Source organism: Chaetodon auriga, chromosome 7, assembly GCF_051107435.1.
Source record: "Chaetodon auriga isolate fChaAug3 chromosome 7, fChaAug3.hap1, whole genome shotgun sequence".
NCBI lineage: Eukaryota > Metazoa > Chordata > Actinopteri > Chaetodontiformes > Chaetodontidae > Chaetodon > Chaetodon auriga.
In genome coordinates, this window is record NC_135080.1 from 2,482,501 (window position 1) to 2,497,414 (window position 14,914).

A 14,914-nucleotide genomic window follows, 5' to 3' on the forward strand; every position below is an offset into this window, starting at 1 on the left:
TATGAAGAGTCGACATTTCTCTCTAATAATCTACTCATTAGTCAGAATGACAGTTTGTTGTCGTCACCTGTGATCGACATGCTGTCGACTCCAATTAGCAAAATTAAATTAAATTAAATTGGGGTGTCTCTGGGGGCTGAAATCTTCTAACCCTTCAAGAGGTGATGAATCCAAACAGTGCAGAGAGTCTGAAACGCTCCGTCTCACTAACCACCACGAAAATGGATTTTAAGCCTTTACATATTTTCTTTTTACGCCTTTTATACAAGAAATTACTGTAAAAACAGTGTTTAGACTGCAGCTTTTTAAAGCTTTTAACCTTGGCCTTAACTATTCAACTACCAAGGCAGTTTGAAAATCCCTTTTTACTCACACATTGTTCACTGAAGAAGCATTTCTCTGTGTTATTGCATTGAGTCTTCGCTCTCTCAGTCTTTGATGTGGGCTGTGGTGTGTAGATCGTTTGCCATAATTAATGTTTCAACCACAAGTTCAAGAGCCTTTCTAATCCTCTTTTCAAATACCTCTGTGTGTTTTTAATGTTTTATTTTAATCGTCTGCTGCTGAAAATGGTCCAATAAGTCACACTGAGCTCTACTGAAGCGTTTTAAAGTGAAGTTTTCTCTCTTTTCTGAATGACGTCTGACTCGTCCTGACGCACTGACTCAGCTGCCGTTCATGTATATTGAATCAAAAGCGTAGATTTATCTGCAGGTAGAGTTGAGCTGTAGCTACAGTCTGTCATTGAAACGTGTGTGAATGCTGTTTGAGCTTTGCTGGAGCGGCACAGACGAGCCTCCTCACTCCTGATGCTTCCTCATCTTTCATAGTAAATAAGGCGAGTAATAAAGGACCGCCATCTCATTATGTTTATGGTCAGCCTCTCTCCCAGGTCCGTCTGACGAAGGTTTACTTCTCGGCCTGCACCTTTCCCAAATGTTGTCTGTTGTTACGGAGCAACATCCCTTTATCTATTATCCATCCAAGCTCGTCAATGCTAAGCTACTTACAGAAACTGTGTGTGTGTTTTACCACCACAGTCAGATTAAATACCACTGCGAACGCCAAAACAGTGAGGAGACTCGATTCTCTTTCCATAGCAGGCAGTCGTGCCCTCTGCTGAGTCCTGAGGAAACATTATCTGCACCTTTGCTTTTCACATCCCTGCTTCACATCTGCGGCATCTTTTCTCACAGAAGAGGAAACTTCCACAGCTGGATCTTCATAGGACAGGATCACAATGTGTGCCGTGTTGTAACACTGGATAACATGCGTTGCATCATGCCGCATCTTCCCTCCTCGGTGCTGTTGCTGTAGAGATGCAGAAGTGTGTCTCTAATGCCCCTGGGCTAAGGAGGTAACACACCTCTGAGACTGCCGTCTACACATCAATAACAGAGTTACAAAATAGATGCGGCCTCTGTTGTTCACTGCTGCAGCACAGCCTGGTGTTCAGCGGTGCCACGAGTCATCAACATTTGCTGCAATGCCAGTTTATCATGCAGGTGGTTTAATCGAAACATGCTGTTCAGGCGACCTGAGCTAGCAGCTCTGAGCAGTGCCATGACTTTGGTGCAGGTTGCATGAAACCAACAGGCCAAAACAGAAAGCTACTACAAGACATAAAAGATTTCATCAAAGCTCGTATGGTGTCAGAGTAACGTGAACGAGCAGAACGTTTAATGACCAAGTTTAGTGTTGAATCTGCATCCAGGGAACATCTCTCCTCTTTGTAGCTGTTGTTTATATTTAGGCAAAAATCTTCATGTTTTCAGCTGCCTTATATCTCAGTGAAAGAAAATAGATGAGTGCACTTCTTCAGATATATTTTAATTTTTAAATATTAACATAATTAAAGCAGCAGCAGCATATTAAATTCATATTAGGACGTCTGCTCGCGCTGAGTTGAAACAAGCTCATATTTGTTCTAAACTGCCCTCTGGTCAGATGCAGCCGCTCATGCATGCGTGTTTTTCATTCCCATCATCCAATTGAATTTTTTTCCCTTTCCCGTCCTCCGTTCCCACGGCAGCCAATGAATATCTATAGCTGCTTCCACCGTTTCATTTTCTTGCTCATTTTCTTGGGGCACTTCAGCGGAATGGACTGCAATTGATGGGCAAAACTGCAATTACAGCACAGGATTGATTGCAAGAATACCAAACTCACTCTATGTCACACTGAATATAGACACTGTGTACAAGGTCACACAAACAGCTACTACGCACACACACACACACACACACACACACACACACACACACACACTGTATGCTATAGGTCCAATGGGACCTCCAGACTGCACATGGCTCCTATGGAAACTGTAGCCTTCAGGCTTCTACTGCACAGACACACATACAGTATGGAAAAAGAAACAAGGAGGAAAAGCGAGTAAACAGATCTATTATTCATACATCATTTCCTTTAATTCCTAACTCGTCTGGTCAGTCACGTATTTCTCTTTTCTCACGAAGTGGGAATGTTGTTCATTGAGGAGGAGGAGGGGCAGATGATGATGTCAGGTGTGTTATTGAGGTGTTGGAAGTGTCAGTTGTTCCTGTTGGTCGTTGTTTTGGGTTTTTTTTGCTTTTCTTCTTCTTCTTCTAAAATATTCACATTCAGCTGTTTTAATTTTGTGTAGAAGAACTCTGTGGTGCTAAAAGGTTTGAGGCGAAAATGCTGATTAGATGAAGGAAGTTTGAACATGAGATCTGCTGAGGAAGGACTTTTCACAAGTGTGTGTGTGTGTGTGTGTGTGTGTGTGTGTGTGTGTGTGTGTGTGTGTGTGTGTGTGTTACCGTCTTGGTCGGTGTGTTTGTGTGTGCTGTGACCTGTTAGTGTGAGGGTGAGCGGCGCATGGAGGCACAACATCCTGATGAACACGGCGCCAGCTGAGAGACCACCTGGACCATACATACCTGCCTGACCACACACACACACACACACACACACACACACACACACACACACACACACACACACACAGCATTGTTTCTACTCATCGATCAAACGTAAATGTGAAATATTTCAAATGTGAGATTTTGATTCTTTTCTGTTTCTTGTCTTTATAAATGAAGTCTTTGGTTTTTGGATAATCGAACCAGGCAGCACTTCCTACTTCCTCAGGATACTGAAAGACTGAATTGGTGTGAAGTTGATGAAGCCTCCTTAGCTCATGTAGGGACAGCAGTAGTACTTATTGCGTCAGTGTAGTATCAGCCTACGAGTACTCGCAGTAGTAGCTGACAGTAGCAGCACGGTTGCAGCAGTGCACTTGTATCTGTGCTCCTCTGAAACCTGATGAAACCTCACTTTAATGTTTTATAAGGACTGATTTTTTTAATTTTTTTTTTTGTCTCCTCCTCTCCTCTCTGCTCCTGTGCAGAGCGTCTCCCCAGTGTTTCCTCTCCGTCTCTCAAAACCAATCTGCTTCTCCTCACTCTATTCTCCTCTGTATTGTGTTGCGTCTATTTTTCGGCCCCTTTCATTCACTTTCATTTGTTTTTGAGCAGAGCGGTTGTGTTTTCCGTCTCTGTCTCTTTCCTGCCTCCCTCCCTCTAATATTACGTGCCATTTCCCCAGAGTGCCTGTGTTTTGTGTCTCAGTTACAAGCTGAAAGATTTATTACAGCTATTTGTCCCTGTTACCACTCCCTGTCTCTCCCTCTGTCTATCTGTCCATCACTGCCTCACGCAGACCTTTAGAATTATTAATCCGGCTACGTCCGCCTGCCTTCGCACCGGGTTTCGTTCCAGCAGTATTATTTCTGTCCTCCTCACGATGCTTGACAAGCCTTTCATTCATTTCTCTCCTTCAAGCCTTTTCATCTCAGTGCTGCCATCTGTGTTGGCAGGAAGGTCTAAATAATGTATTAATTCAAAAGGAAGTTGCTGCCGTAAGTCGGTGAAGGTGATACTTCGGACCCAGAGCTGAGGTCAGGGAGCAAAAACTATTATTTCATCTATTTCAGTCATTATCAGTGAGAGTGAGGAAATCTGCATCCTTTGCCCGGTGGCAGGTGAAGGCCTGCAGGTGGCCAGAGATGATGAAAGATGGTTATAGATCTAATCCTGGACTCTAAATAATTCAGAGGGGAATATAGGTGAGGTAGCCTAATTCAGGTGCAGTCCACACTTCCCCTGATTCTGCACCGTCGCTCATTAAAATTAAAGAGCTCCGTTTAAAATGAGGATTCCCATCGTTTTGGAAGAAAAGCACTTTTGTCTTGGATAATGACTGCAGGTGTGCAGCTCACTCAGCCTTTCATTATCTCAGAACATAACTCAAAGTATTTCTCACCCTATTTTCCAACCTTTCTCCATCACGCTACGCCAATCAACTCTGACCTGAATCAATTCCTTCACTCTGGAGCTGCTTCCATCCTGCAGGGTTGTGCAGCTTTCCATGACATGCATGTGAAGCCAATACTCCAGAAATCAGCCCCAAAGGCACCAAGAGTACGTTTCAATCACTGTATTCATTTCTCACTCTGTAAACACACGTTCCCTGACAGCCTGATGCTGCTTTAACATGTGTGGTGGTTTATAAAGTAGCTGAAAATACATTTTGGTTCTGAAATTGAGGGCTGTACATTGCTGGCTTACATGACTTTGGGAGTATACGATATGTGATTAACATTCTGGTGATGCAGCAACTGAACTGATGGGGAACAAGGTGTGTTAAGGTGCAACATGTGTTAGATAACCTTCGTTAAATGATTCATTTCCAGCTGCATTTTGTGGACAGTAGCTCTCTTGTTTTACTCATTCTGTCATAATAACATCATTTTGAAGCAAACCAACCTTCTCCACCACTTTTAATTGAATCTTGAATACACAGTGGGTACAATGCAAAATGGATGACGTAAATCAATGCTAACGATCATGTACTAATTAAAATACATGATATTGGTAAGAGGCAGACACGCCGCCCTGAGGTCCCGCCTCCTGTGTATCTTGAAGACAGTGTTCATTCACAGCGACAGTCAACACATGACCTGCATGTTTCTGCACTTGTTCTGGAGACACTCCATCACACACACACCTTCCAACTCTAACTGTCACAATTTTAACGCCTCATTACGCGTTTCCTTGTTAATGACATGAGACCAGAACGACAGAGCGTCACTGTCTTCCATTCCCGTCCTCCCGATGCCCTCAGACTGTCCCTCCTGTCCACATGGCCTGACGGCATCCACTCACAGAGGAGATAATCTCATTTAACATCCTGTTTAACCACATTCTGAAAATCAGATGATTGATTTTGTCACTGCTGCAGTCAGTAATGAAAGATTAAAGGCACCTCCAGCCAGTGTCTCCAGTTTGTGGTTCTATTTTTGAGAGGTGACACAAACGAGCGATGAAGGTGCGTTAACATGGAGCAGAAAGTGATGAAAACGAATTGAGTGGCTCTGAACAGAAACTGATGAAGGCGTTGGAAGAGGCAGAATGAACAGAGAGAGGAAGAGGAATGAGGAAATGATTGTTCATGCAGGGCCGTATTGTGAAGGCACCTACAGCGTAGAGCATCTTGCCTCTGTGTACGTATTAGAGGCCGGATGTTCCAGAGAGAGCGTGCTGACGTGCCTGCTGTCGGCATAATGAATTGACTTTTCACATCATAAATCGGCCTCTTCCTTCTCCTCTCATGTTACAGCGCACTTGCCCTATAATATCGCACACATTGATATGCACCACAGTGGGTTTCAAATTGAAATAAACATCATACTAATGAACGGACACAATACACTGCGACTGAATGATCAGAAGAAATCATTAACAGATGAGACCATGAGCTGCTGTAGATGTTTACGGCTGAGCTCATTTTAACTACTTTATGTAATGTTGAGTCGTTTAAGCTACAGCAACAGTCATCTCGGCCTCTGGGCCACATTCATCCCACAAAATATTAATAAATTCAGAAAATGTGCACATTACTCAGCAGCCCAGTCCGTCCTGGGAGCGATCATTGATTATCAGGCCAGCCCCTCACAATGAGCCACAAACTCCATAATTAACAGTTCATCTGTTGTACAGAATTAGATCATTTGGTGACTCCATCCTGTCGACTCCGTGGACCCACCATCACACCGCTGTGCTCTCAGGCTGGACGTGCCCTGGAGCCGACAGCAACACCGGCCGGACCACGGGAGAAAACCCTGGAGCTGTCTGAGAATCGCGAGTAAAAAGTAGGAGATGCAGTGACGTAGAAGTGTAAAGTTGCATTAAATGGAAATACTCAAGTTAAGTGCAGGTACCTCAAATTTGCACTGAAGTACAATACTTGAGTAAATGTACTTGGTTACATTTCAGACATGTACTAGACTACATCGTAGGCCATCTGCTGCCTCTGCAGCTCATTTAGAAAACAAAAGAAATGATGGTGAATTTGCTCATTTTAATCTGTGTGAGCTGGACTTGTGAAGTGTGAACTTGCACAACTCTTCATGTGAGTGAATCACTGGAGGACTTTTATGGGCTGCTGCTCAAACTTGTCGACATTAAAGTATAATAGATGTGTGACCGAGCCTGCACTGATTGCTTTTCAATATTTGAATACTTCTGGATATTACGGTGTCATACTTTCATGGCCTCAGAGTGATGAAGATGCGTCGGCTCGTCTTCAGGGTTCCTCTTGACTGATGGCTCCCACAGTGCGAAATAAAATTACATTTTCTCATCAAAAAAGCTTCTTTTTGTCCAGAATCCTGATTCATTGCTATGCTGAGGGAAGCCTGACGTTGTGGACGTGCTCGATAACACAGTGTCGTGGCAGCTCGTACATATTAGAGACGCTGTGACTGCAGGCGAGTGAGTTAAGAATCTGATGAATGAGAAATAATGACATTATTGTTTTATTGGCTCTGGGTAAGCATGTTAGTTAGCAGAGGCCACACCCAAAACCTGCAGGAAGATGAATCTCATGTGGTCGATGCAAGTCTTTTTCACGTGTTTGTGAGGATGCTGAAACATCTGTGAAAGAGAAGGAAAGAGCAGATGAAAAACCAATAAACATCATATTTCATCAGTGTAACTTCACCTCTTCGCTTCCTGCCTCAAACCGCACAATCTGCCGTGAACACGTCAGTGTTTCTGGGACTGCAGACATCAGAGAGAATCCATGACAGCAGCCTCAGAGCTTTATCTGGAGCAGCTCACAGGAAAAACAAGCACAACTGTAATTCAATTAGTGCGCGTGTGCGTGCGTGTGTGCGTGTGTGTGCGTACTGGTCGTCAGCTAATGATAGCAGGAAGCAGATGGCCACACCAAATTTCACTCGTCTCTGATGCTATTTTCTCTCCTCCACATCAGAAGCTGCTGATGTTTTAAATGCAGCCTCTGGAAAGTTGAGCAGGGCGGAGTTCCAGTTTATTGTCTCCTCAGTATCTGTAAGTTAGAGTTGATGCTCATGCAGCTGGATGCAACAGTGAGTCCAGTAAAGTGCTCGGTTGCTTCTGATGTCAGACCAGCACTTGGTCCGTGGCTGCCATTTGTCCCTGAAATGCTGAACATGCAAACTGAAAGCTAAAGTTAGCTGATCCGACCTTGTTGTCAGAGAATAAGCACAATGCTACGCTACGTGAGTGAGTCCACCTCCAGGGAACAGACGTGGAAATGCTTAAATCCCTGCACAATAAGAGAAGAAAGCGTAAAGGGAAACAGTTGGAGAGGTGAGCTCTGGGCCTCCTGAACATTTCTCTCTGGCTTTAATCTCAAGTCCACACCATCCCTCTGAAGGCCCGGCCGGCTCACACAGCTGACGGTCGGACCTCTGCCTGAATCTTGTAAATTGCATTGTTTGTGGTTGTGGATGTGGGAATTGAAATGCTCTGGTGGCCTGAGCTCGTAATGGAGGTGTAGCTGGTTTTTATAATGGATTTGTAACCACTAAAACGAGACACAAACCCTTTTCTGCTCTTCAAACGGGGAAATGGAGCTCTTGTTATTCTCTGTGGTAGTGAGCTGGTAATTGACTGCTTTGGTCTGGTGTTAAAACACTGGCACCTCACGAGTGGCGCAGCGGTGTGTTCACACCACAGCAGGCTCTGCTTCTCCGTGAAGGATGTGCCAGAAATGACCTGCTCTTCCTTTCATTTGTCTTTGTGTAATTATGGACGTCGGCGCTGAATGGGCATCATCAACCATGCGCCGAAAATGAGACATATTTTCTGAGGAGTGGACTGACCTCATGTGCAGTGGGTGGATATCCAGCAGGAGCACAATCCTCAATTATCCAGCCATTATGTGTCCCTTCACTGAATCTTTTCCGTCCTCCCGTCTCTGCCCACCTCTCTCTGCTGCATGCATGACAGCTTGCTGCGCCGGTCCAGTAATGTACTAGAGCTAAAAAGGTGCAGTCTGTTGAGGTTTGAGGTCTGGCCCTTAACCAGATAAGAGGTTCTTCATGGAGGGATTGCAGCAGCTCTGGTAATTGACCAGTCATGGGTTAAGACCAGCGGCTTGTTCTCCACACACTGGGTAATGAGGCTAAGATGAGATTCATTAAGCTCTCGTACATAAATGGATTGATTACTGTGCACACCCAGATTGAAATGATTGAGTGTAGCACCACTGCCACTCACTTAAAACACAAATTTATGTGGCTGATGATGGTCGGGGTCATGTGAGGGTGTGTGAGAGACCACAAGCTGCCATCCTGTCAGACCGTCCAAATCATCCATAAACTTAACAAAGGTGACATTTCCAGACAGAGGCTTCTCATCAGGCGGAGAAAGAGACGACATGGGGCCATTAATTGCTCTCACCTGTGAAAAAGATGTGCTTCAGGTGAAGTGTCTGCGGTCTGATGAAGACGCTGTCTGGAAGTGTCACATTAACTAATGCTAATAAATGTCAGACTCTTCTTCTGCCTTCTTTGTTGATTGTGTGAGATTTTCAATGTGGGTGCTGCAGCTTTTTCACGAGCCACAAAATATTAAGACAGCTTGAGTGTTTCTACATGGCACGTTTACGGAGCACCTCGCTCTTATTTGTGTTTGTTCGTAGGATGAAGAACATTCTGCTGTCACTGCTGCAAGATGGTGGATTTTCTGTCTGCAGCTGCTGCTCATGCTGCACTTTGTAAATCAGACTGTAATACTGTGTTTACGAGATCATATTTCTATTATATGTGCTGCACTTTTTCAGATGAAGAAGCCAAATTCACACACATGAGATGAACAGCGACTCCCTGTGGGACATTAACGTCAGCTAGATGACTTGAACCTGTTGGTGTTGTAATCACAGCATCGCTTCTTTCACAATCAAGTTGTTATTTGGGAACATTGTGCGATTAGCGCCGTTCAGATGAACTCTGGTGTGTTCGTGGTCTGATGTGAAAGCCGTCAGTTGAGCTCTGATGCAGACTAACCCTCTAAAGGTGGCTCTCGGTCCAGTTCCAGACAGATTTTGATGTTGTGGTTTGGAAGCAAAGTAAAAGTTGTGGAAAGTGGACAAAGTGTGCAGCTGCCTCCTTATGTCTCAGATCCATCGCTGCTCATGCATCGCCTCACTTTTGTCTTTTGTCTTCCTCTTGAGATGTCCTGCACTCTGGGATCTTTGTGTAACAAAGGGTCTGTTTTTGAAACTGTGTGACTGTCTGGAGAGCAGCAGAGAATGGCTTTAATGTGTCGTCCATGTTTCTCTTTATGTATTTATGTGTTTGTGTGTAGCAGCGCTGCTGTGCTCTATTATTGCCTGGGAAGCGACACAGGTCTCTTGTTTACTGTTGTCACAGTGTTTTATCTGCCCTGTGACAGGACGTGTTGGTGTGTGTTTGTGTGTGTGTTTGTAGATGCTGGTAGCATAATAACGAGACACGGGAGACAAAGTGTGTTTGACAGATAAAGAAAAACAAGACCAGAACACATCAGCAGCTCTAACTCTGCCTCCGCCTCTCTCGTCCTTGTTGACCTCCGTCTGTCTTCACCATCTCGCATCTTTTCTGTTATTCTTCTGAGCGTCTCACCACACACGCACACGCACACACACACACACACACACACACACACACACACACATAGGATGTTGGTAGTTTTCTCATAAGAATATAGGCAGCAGTATTTTTACAACTTCATACAAGACTGATAGAGAGCAGGAGGGCAGTCTTTGATTCACATCAAATCAACAGTTTCATCTTAAAAATGTCACATTTCTGAACCAGGACCTTCAGTATTTGGAGCGGAGAACTTGTGATAAACACGGTGCGTCAGATTAAGTCGGCTTCAGCTGTTATGTCAGCGTATCAGATACATATTTAACCAACATTTAAGTGACAGATCAGACTGCATGCTGGGAGATGCCCGGCGTTAAAGGACTTGGATCTGGACTGGAACATGTTTCCATTGCTCATCTCGCCCCTTCTGCCAAGATGTTCCTCAGTCGCCATCTTGACACCAGCAGCATTATCGAAGCTGAAGGCAGCGGCTGACAGTCGAACGCGGACTTGAATGCATCTTTAGCAGCTTGAAATGTGCTGTGTTGAACTGTCTTCGTGTCCACTGACAGCTGGCCATTCAGCTCTGGGTGATTTCTCCACTCTCTGACCTCTTTCACTTCTTTCTCTGTCATCATTCTTCTCTTTGAGTCTCTCTCTGTTTCACATACCTACACTTTCTTTTGTGCAAACTGATCAATAATCCAATCTAGCCCGGTGAAGTACGGAGCCCTCATCGCTATCTCAGGCACGTCTCAGAGAGAGGAAATCCAGACGGACGCAGACAGGTAGTTAGTCAGACAGAGAAGGAGAGCGTCAGACAGACGGACAGGTTGATGAATTAGCTGCTGAAGCCTTGGCAAGCCGTCACCTCATCAGCCCACAGAGACATTCAAATTCCCACGCTTTCTATGTCTAGATGCTCTCCGGCAGGTTCGTCTTTAAACTGTGTTTTATTTAAAGGATTTAAAGGATTTTAGCAGCCTCTGATCAAACCACACCAACTAAAAGCAGAGCAACTGAACCACACAACAACGCCCAGGACAAATAAACGAAAACCTCGATTCCCCAACAGAAATATCGACTGCTCCATCAATGATTTTCTTTAGCTGCAGTGGTGCTAAATCCCTTCAGCCGAACAGTAAAACCGAGCAGGCTCCTGATCGGAGACGGTTTCATTTCGGTGTGTCAGGACGTTCGAGGCTGAAGAGAAAGCAGTTGAAACGACTCTCTGAGCAAATGCATGTGTGTGCAGGGTCACACTGTGCACATGTGTGTTTATGTGTGGTACCTGCACTGAAAATGTCAGACTGTTTATGCTCGAACAAATGTTTTTTATTGTAACTAAAATTTTAATTTACATTATGAAGCTTTTTGTGATGTGAGATAAGAAACTGATCACATCTTCTCACATTTGTGTTTCAGGGCAGCTGAACCCCCACCACCCATCAGTTTGGTTTGGGTAAGTAAACTGTGTGTGCATTCATGTGGCAATGAATGGTGCAGTCACACACACACACACACACACACACACACACAAGGAGGCACAACCTACTATATGCACAGTTGTAATGAGGAGTTGTTTTATGCATGAACAAATGTTTCACGGAGGAGAGATCCAACCACACACACACACACACACACACACACACACACACACAGACACTCACCCGACAAGAGTTTCAGTGAGGGAGTCACGCAGAGGCGTCTTTGTTACTGAAGCCAGCTCGCTCCCTCCTCTGGTTTCCTTCCTTCGCTCTGAATACTAAACACCTCACTGCTGTTATCCACCGCCAGGAAACCAAGGACTGCTCTGTGTGTGTGTGTGTGTGTGTGTGTGTGTGTGTGTGTGTGTGTGTGTGTGTGTGTGTGTGTGTGTGTGTGTGTGTGTGTGTGTGTGTCTTCCCTCAGGGCTTCATGCCATATAGCTGTATATAGTGGCAGGCTGTTTCCTCCACATTTGTAAAATTTGTCTCCAGCTTGTTCACTTTCTGTATTTCCATCTTTTTTTTTTTTCTCTGTTTTCGGTCTTTTCAAATGTTTGACTCTCACTCAGAGTATTTGCATTCAGCCTTCAAACGATTTTTAGCAATGCGTGGTAGTGCTGCAAGTTTGCTTTCCCAAATGATGACAAGAGGAAACTTTATTTAAGGGTCTGATACCCAGAAAGTGTGACATCAGTAAACTTCAGTCCGCGCTCATGTTCAGTACCAGCCGCTGTTTGTCTGGACTCCTCACAGGCCCTTTAGTCTTCTTACTTTGTGAAGATGCGATGCTCTTTTCTAAATCAATCCCTTTGATTCAGGGTGATAACATTTGCATAAAAAAATCTTTGTTATAGCTGTAAGAAAATATGCAAATAAACCTGACGATGCATTTCCATCTCGCCGGTTGTGGGGAATGAAAACAGGAACATTCAGAGGTGCAGCAGAAGCAGTAATGTTCTCTTTGAACTGTGCGACTGTGAGACCAAAGCATCAATCAGGCTTCTCATTCACACTCTGCATCAACACAAGGAAGTTTTCAGCATCGTGAAAATCAGCGTTTCTCTGCTGTATGTGATAATTTATGACTTCTAATTGTTGGCACTTACTTTTCGTTGTCTCATCATCATCCCTCTCCTCCTGTCCCCGCCTCCCTTGTTTTTTAATCTTTCATACCTCATTTCAGTCCTTATTTCTCTCCCTGTTGCACTGAAATGTTGCCTTGGACCATGAAGGCATCATTTTACATGCCTGTCCTCCTCCTTCCTTCACTCCATCTCTGAAATTTAATGGCGACAGTGTTTGGGCGCTCAGCACGGTTCATATGATAAAATATTATATATCTGATTGGAGAACTAACCTGTAGTGACATGACAGCCGTCCAATGGGACGAGGTCAAATCATTTCTCTTCCCTCCGTGTAAGTGATCATTTTTATGCCTGGCTGAACAACCTTCTCTTCTTCATTTGCACTTTATTACTGTCATTGCATCACATTTATTCCACTTTATTACCTCTGAGCAACATTTGTCAGAATGTCTCATTTGGTGGAAATGTCTGTATTGTGTGTGTGTTTTCACACACCACATAAAGTTAGAGTGGGTGCAAACGCAGACTCCTGAACTTGTCCCCTCTGGTTCAGACATGCTTCATAGGTGTCTTGTTAGCTTTTCTGGGCTCTGCATCCCGACCTGAATCACTGCTCGTAGGCCCTGCATCCTACACCACTATGCTGCATTACACCACTGCTGTTTCATTGATTTTTGGGGGATTTCTGGGTGGGTAAAGTGATGTAATGGAAGTGGCAGCACCTCTTGGGTGGTTTGTCTACAGAAGGAGAAGCAGGTAGTGCAACATCATTAAACAGAAAAATGGTTTTCATCAGCTTTTATCGCGTCTTTTCTTCATTGGAAGGCCAACTTTTCCCCCTCAGGCATGAATCCAAATGTGCAAATGGTAAAAAGAGGAAATACGTCTTTAGACACTAACAACATTCATGGTCAGTGCTTCTGTGTGACTACCTGCTCAGCCTCCTTCCACACTCACACACACACCGTCCAAATCATTCAAGCATTGTTTGCCAGAGGCTTTCATACTTCCCCTTTGCTCCCAGCTCCTGTTTGCAGAATACAAATTGGTCAGCCGGGGGATTTGAACCCATAACCTTGACAACCTAACCGGTGTCATGTTTTTGTGCTGCTTCTCAACCAACAATCCAATCTATTAATTTCACTGAACAGCACAGACCGATGCACACCACAAGCGTTGGGTTACCGGATGAAAATGACTGAAGCATAATCGATATTTCTCCTTCAGAGAGATCTAACGTTCATCCCGTGTGTGAAAAAGGCACAAGATCAATACGTCTCGTTTGGATTTCTGACATGTTAGCCACAGCTCTTGGAATTGGATTTTTGGCAAAATTGTCCTTCATGTCCAATATGACTAAGACATACACACATACTGGGGTCAGACCAACAGCTAGTTTGCATCCAAACACAGCTACAAACAGACTAAACAGATTAGCTCAGCATTGATATTAAGTGAAAAACGTAAAACAGAGGAATCGAGAGGACCACAGTCGATCTGCTATGAACTTCTGTAACCAGATGAGTGTGAGTCCATGAGCGCTGTGAGGACGCTGGTGGACACGCAGTCATTGGAGCCCATTTGAAGCAAAGTTTAAAGCTGATGCTCTCATCCGCCGACTCGCCCGACCGTGTGATCAGTTTTGAACGCATCATTGTCTCGTTGCAGAATATTTGAACGGGCTTATAAACTCTCGCCGCCTGACCGACCTCCCGCCTTATTTCAAGCTGGTGTGTCGAGCCGACAGCGTGTGTGTAGTCAGTGCCACGCCGGGGTTTCTGTGTGTGTGTGTGTGTGTGTGTGTGTCTCCTCTGATGGCTTCTGCCTGGATACAGCAGTGGGAGGTGGGGGGGGGGAGTGTGGGTGGGCGGAGGGCGGTAGGTAGTTATTGGCTTTTAGAGAGGAGACCAAAGGGGAATTGTGTGTGTATGTGTGTATGTGTGTATGTGTGTATGTGTGTGTGTGTGTGTGTGTGTGCGTGTGTGTGTGTAAAATGATCCATAATGGGGATGTAATTGATGATGACTAGAAGAACACTGGACCCAAGCGTGTGTGTCCACATGTGTGTGTGTGTGTGTGTGTGTTTGCTAAAGGCATTTTTCTTCTGGTGTGTCCATTCTTTCCTCTCTCCTTCCATTTCTTCCTCTGCTCTCACCCACACACACACACACACACACACACACACACATTACACACATTACACACATATTTTCTCCTGCTGAAATGTGTGTGTGTGTGTGTGTGTGACTTCCCCTCAGTTAACACATCCTAATAAGGTCAGGTAAGAGCAGAGATGGAACAATACGTTTGTCTTTATCACCACTTAGCCTCGCAACCTCTTCAAACACACACACACACACACACACACACACACACACACACACACACACACACACACACACTTTGTA

General features: G+C 44.6%; 1 protein-coding gene across 2 annotated transcripts in view; it reads left to right on the forward strand.

Annotated features, from left to right (window-relative positions):
• The window catches only part of slc8a2b (solute carrier family 8 member 2b), a 105,800-nt gene that overhangs the window by 27,477 nt on the left and 63,409 nt on the right, over positions 1-14,914 (forward strand). The window contains exon 2 of one of the 2 annotated variants that reach the window (XM_076734208.1): positions 11,360-11,396. The exons of the other annotated variant lie outside the window; for it this stretch is intronic. The gene's annotated coding sequence lies outside the window, so the exon portion shown is untranslated. The remainder of the gene's footprint in view (positions 1-11,359; positions 11,397-14,914) is intronic. 2 annotated transcript variants of the gene reach the window in all.